The 5,758-nt window shown below is 40.4% G+C and overlaps 1 pseudogene; it reads right to left on the reverse strand.

Annotated features, from left to right (window-relative positions):
* Positions 1 to 936: 936 nt before the first annotated feature.
* LOC110310812 (calcium-binding and coiled-coil domain-containing protein 2 pseudogene) lies at positions 937 to 2,041 on the reverse strand (annotated as a pseudogene).
* Positions 2,042 to 5,758: the final 3,717 nt, after the last annotated feature.

The raw sequence follows: 5,758 nt of genomic DNA on the forward strand, positions 1-5,758 counted from the left end.
TACATTTAAACATATATCAAATACACACATATTCATATCCATGTATAAATATGTTGTAGTAATAATTAATCTCAATTGGGAGTTTTTATACTGCCTTTGATCATTAAGCTTTCAGAAAAAAGACAAACAACTTTTATATTTATAATAAGCCTTTAAAGCACTAGAGATGGGTAGATACCTACCCTATGTTATTGCGTCTATTTCACAGCTAATAACACTAAGATTTGATTTGCTATATTCCATCTGGGCTGCTCTTAACTTCTCTTGACCAGTCCTCACATACAAGTTTTCATGATTTACCTACCCCATGGTATCTTCTCCTCCCTTCATCTTCTCTTCCTTCTCCCTTGTGGTCCTCCTCCGACTTCAATCAAGCCCAGTAACCAAAACCTCACCTACCTCTCTTCTGCCCAGCTATAGGCTGTCAGCATCTTTTTTTTTTTTTTATGGACATAATTGCACAGGCCTAGTCCAGCTTCATTTTATTAAAACAAAAAGGGGGAGATGTGGGAAGCCACATGTGCTGTTGCAGGGTGGTGCTGGCTACCGCTGGCCACCATGCATACATAGGCAGTAAAGTTTTTTTTTTTTTTTTTTTTTGCCAAGATGAGGTTGAGAATTAACCAATCAGACGAGAGACATGTTAATCAATCAGATGTAAGACATGCAAATGAGGTAGTAAACATAAACCCTGCATAACCAATCCGGGTGTGAAACATGCCTCTCCTAGGCCTATATAAGCACCAGTTTTGGGCTTGGGGTCTCTTTGCCTCTGCAATCAAGCTCTCCCAATAAACGTGTGCAGAAGGATCCTGTTGCAGCATCGTTCTTGCTGGAGAGTCGGGCCTGCTCAAGAAGTGGGGAGCTATCTTTTATACACTCAGTTCTCAAATAGGAGGACAGAGGGTGGTGCAGCTACAACAGCTTCAGACAGCTTCAGACCTGAGCTTTCCATCCATAGCATCGTAAAATCTCCATTAGCTTCTGCTGCTTCTTCAACGCTACAGCTTCTTTCTTCTCCCACATTTCCACTGTCTGCTCCAGAATCTTCTGGTGCTCATTCTGAAGCTCTTCTCTGATCTCCAAGGCCTTATTTTCCGAGATCATCTTCTGGTTGTATTCTCTCACCCGGTGCAGCTCACTCAAAAAATAGGCCTTCAGTTTCTCCCAGGAGGCCTTCTCTTTCTCCCAGGAGGCCTTCTCTTCCTCCCAAGAGGTCTTCTCTTCCTCCCAGGAGGCCTTCAGTTTCTCCCAGGAGGCCTTCTCTTCCTCCCAGGAGGCCTTCTCTTCCTCCCAGGAGGCCTTCTCTTCCTCCCAGGAGGCCTTCTCTTCCTCCCAGGAGGCCTTCTCTTCCTCCCAGGAGGCCTTCTCTTCCTCCCAGGAGGCCTTCTCTTCCTCCCAGGAGGCCTTCTCTTCCTCCCAGGAGGTCTTCTCTTCCTCCCAGGAGGTCTTCTCTTCCTCCCAGGAGGCCTTCTCTTCCACTTCCTGTTCTAAGGTCTTATTGACCCTCTGTGTTGCTTCCAGTGCCACCTGCGTCCTCTGTAGCTGCTCATGGAGGTCAATGCACTTGTCTTTCAGCTCCTGGTTTTCTTGGTAAAGCTCCTTGCTGCGCTGGCTGTTCCATCTCTTCTACCTTTTCCTTATCAAGAACAACCATTATGTCCTCGTCAGGGTCTGGACAGAACTGGAAAGGGACACTTGTTCCCCGGACCAAACCATCTTCATCCACATAGCAGAACTGGTAGCACTCCACATCCTTGGGAAGGTAATAAGCTTTGAATTGGATTTCCTGCTGTGTGGCTGAATCCTTGTTTTGGTCTTTTGGCAAGGGAGCCCACATGAAGGTATAATACTCCTGAGTGGTCTTCCACCCTACTTTAAAGATGCCAATCCAGTCCTCGAGTCAAGGGATGAACTTTTCAGTGAGGGTGTAATAGCACATGATATCTCTTCTAGGAACATAGAACTTCTCCACATTGTTAAACAGGACCTGAGAGAAGTTGCCATGTTCCAGCAAGGTAGGTATGGGGCACTGGTCCATGGTGGAGTCCAGGCACAGCAGCCAGCAGCAGCCGGCTGTCAGCATCTTTATTCAACCAGTAGTTTTAAATTAAAGAACCAGGTCACACAGCATTATTTCATGTATGTGAGGATTCTTTTGTTCCTAAGGGCAATAAGACCTTAGATGCCAGTATTTAGCATTACAAAAAATACCAACAAATCAAACCTCAAAAATCCCCATTTTTTGTCTAAATATAAAGGCTCTTTTTCTTATAATAATAGACAATATACAGTAGGAACAATTATGAAACAATTATGAAATTTATTATGTAAAAGTTACATTCAAAAAGTCTAGTCAATTTGTATTTGGCAACTCAGGAGAAAGTATTTTATTATCGATCCTATTTTGGTAAGTTTCAAGTACTATATGTAAGTCAACTTCTGTTCTAGCTTGCATTATCAACCTAAAAACATCTTAATTCCTAAACAAGTTAAGCTTATAGTAAGATTATGAGTATCTAGCCTTTAACTACATTAAAGACCTGAGAAAGGATAAATATCATGTTAGTATGCCTGAAGTGCTGGAATGCAGCATCCAAAAATTATAGAGATGACAGAGACAGCTGATTACCTGGACAGTCCCCAATATTGTCTCTATAATGTTGGAGCATTCACCCTCGGCCTTTTTTGGCCCAGTATATCTAACAGACTTTTCATGAAGCAGGAACTATGAACTTGCTTTCCCTGTCTTGGCAGACCTAGACAGTCAGCTTCACTACATCTGTTATCCTTTCTGGACAGACTCACCTCCATATGGAGGTTATTGACGCTCATCATCTTCCATGAAATGGAATGGCGTTACTCTCAGGAGTAGACCTGTTTCACAGTCAAAAGATCTTTTTAATCACGAAATAATTTTAAATGCCATATTCTCTGGATCTCTGAGACAGGAACAATATGAAAGACTGGACCAGCCAAGGTCATCTGGGATCAGCAACCTTTTCAGAAGCTGTTCTGGGAGCAAGTATCCTGAGGAAACAGCAGTCTGAGGCTAGATCAGGCATCCCAGCATCCTCAAGGCTAGATTTTGTGAGAACTGCTTTCTTGACCTTCCATTCTGCAATATACAAACCTTCCAAGCAATATGCAGTCCTATGGACACGTTTGTATAGAATGTGCACAAATCAGTTAAGGATGATTTCCTGCTCTTTGTTTGAACAGGTCAAACAACAATCTTTCTTCAGAAGTTAGTTTGATAATATAATCAAACTGTAATTAAAATCTTCATTCATGCCATATGAAAGATGGCATGATGAACCTTGAGGATGGTGTAGCCAATAGGATCCATGGGCTATGTACAGCTGAAATTCTGACTAGAGACATTTTTTTTATGTCTCAGCCAGTTTCAAGGTTGTTTCCATGTAGAGGGGTCAGCAAATCATGTTATTTGTTCTTTTTCATCTTCTTGATTTTTTTCTTTCTGTCTTCAGCTAAGATCTCCAGGGGATCTTTAGTTACAGGGAACAGTAGTTTGTACTTTCCCTCTGGAACTTTTTGTTTTAAGGCTTGAATATGAGTATAAGAGTATGGATAACATGCCTTTTGGTTGGGTGCCATATATAGAGATGAAATACTTTTAGTATAAGTATGGCAGTAAATTAATGCTGCGTTTGGCAAGACCTTGGTGAGGACAGCATGACATGGTTCCTGCCCCCGAGACAGGGCCAGTAGACATAGGACTCCACAAGTGTTGGTGGATGCCAGGGGCATAAGGCTTGTTTGTATAATAATGTACATATTTTCATGTTTCTTCAAGGAAATGTCCCTTCTGCTAGTGATAATGACTCCATGATAATCAGAGATAGCAAAAGTATAGGAGGCAAAGATATGGCTAATATCTTAGCAAAATGGTAAACACTGGGACCTTCAAAACAGACCTTAAGGCTGTGGAAAAGAGCTCTAAAAATATGAGGTCAAAATATATAATTTCTCAACTACTCAAAAATAAGGATGCAATATGAATTATATGAGGAGCTTCATGAATCTAAAGGAACAGAAGCATCTACACTGTGAGCTAACTTGTCAGAAAGATACTAAGGAAGGAGATAACGGGATTTTAGGGAGTGGTGATAAGGAAAACAAACATCATGGTTATTTTCCACAAGAGGAAATATTTTGGAATCAGGAACAGTGGCCACCATAGTGGTGCATTATGATTACTATCCAGTTCCTCAAGGGAAGATTTTGCTTTTGGAAAAAAAAATTCATATTTCATGAATTACTTTCTATAGTTCTCCACTATGGAAAGAGCCTAGCAGGCCTTGGAAACAGAGGAGTTGTAATTATTGGAAAATGGTGACAACCCATGCCACGTGGAAAACACTTAAAGTTTCTCCCTAATGGGATGAGAATTACTACCCTGCAGTCATGCTGTCCAGGGTTCCCAATCAACTCAGACTATTTTTAGATCCATTCAAATTGGCTCATCGGGAGGCTTTACATGAATTCTGTCTGAGAAAGCTGTTGTCCAAGGGCCCATCACTGTCAGAATTATCATCTTATGGTTGTGTATTAGCTATGCAAGAAGAGGACAAAAATGGCTAAAATTATGTTTTATGCCACACAATTTTTACCTTATTAAATACATAACTGATTTGCTAAACAGATCTTGAATAGTAATGCCCTACCTGAATAGTAATACTCTACACAAGGAAGAAAGAGAGAAGGGATTCGGTATGTCCCAAGCCAGAGTCTTACATAAAATTCTCCGGAAATTCTCAAGTATTACTAGATCATCTTTCAGTGGAGGTAAAAGCAAGTTAACTAACTCATTGTTAAGGAAAGTGGCCCATCTTTGAGATATTCATCACTATTTCGAGAACTGAAGAGGAAAGATTACTAAAAATAATAGCAAAGCCAATTGAAATGTTTTAAAGTTGCATTGGGAATATGGCACAAAACGAATTTGAATGAGAGCAAGGAGAGTTCAGGGAGAAAAGATGTAATTATATTATAATCTCAAGAAAAAAGAGAAGAAATGCTTTCAAATGTGGTATAATAAATAAAGTCTCAGCCGGGCGTGGTGGCGCACGCCTTTAGTCCCAGCACTTGGGAGGCAGAGGCAGGCGGATTTCTGAGTTTGAGGGCAGCCTGGTCTACAAAGTGAGCTCCAGGACAGCCAGAGCTATAAAGAGAAACCCTGTCTCGAAAAACCAAAAAATAAATAAATAAATAAATAAATAAATAAATAAATAAATAAAGTCTCAATAGTAACAACTTGTTCAGGGGAATAAAGCATTTTCTACAAGGTGTCTTGAATTTTCAAGTAACATTTTTGTATGGGGAGGGGACCACATCCCATGTTCTCTCTCTCTCTCTTTTTTAAACTGTCAACAATGGTAGTGGCTGGGAGGAAAACAGCAGTTTTTAGGCAGAATCTCAGGTTTAAAATATTGTTACATTTGTAACATGTTTCTGTGTTTATGTAAGTGTGTGTGCATATAAGGTCTGTGCCCTAGACACCAACTATGTATAGAGATCAGAGGACAACTTTCAGAATTGGTTCTGGGGATAGAACTCAGATAATCAAGTGCCTTATTTTGGCTTTTATGACTGTGAAGAGACACTATGACCAAAGTAACTCTCATAAAAGAGAAACATTTAATTCGGGCTGACTTATAGTTTAAAAGGTTCAGTCCATTATCATTATGGTGGGTGTTATTTGTATATCATATTTGTACTTTACATGATTGTTATG

The sequence above is a fragment of the Mus caroli genome, unplaced genomic scaffold (genome assembly GCF_978045245.1).
Source record: "Mus caroli unplaced genomic scaffold, Mus_caroli_1 scaffold_16, whole genome shotgun sequence".
NCBI lineage: Eukaryota > Metazoa > Chordata > Mammalia > Rodentia > Muridae > Mus > Mus caroli.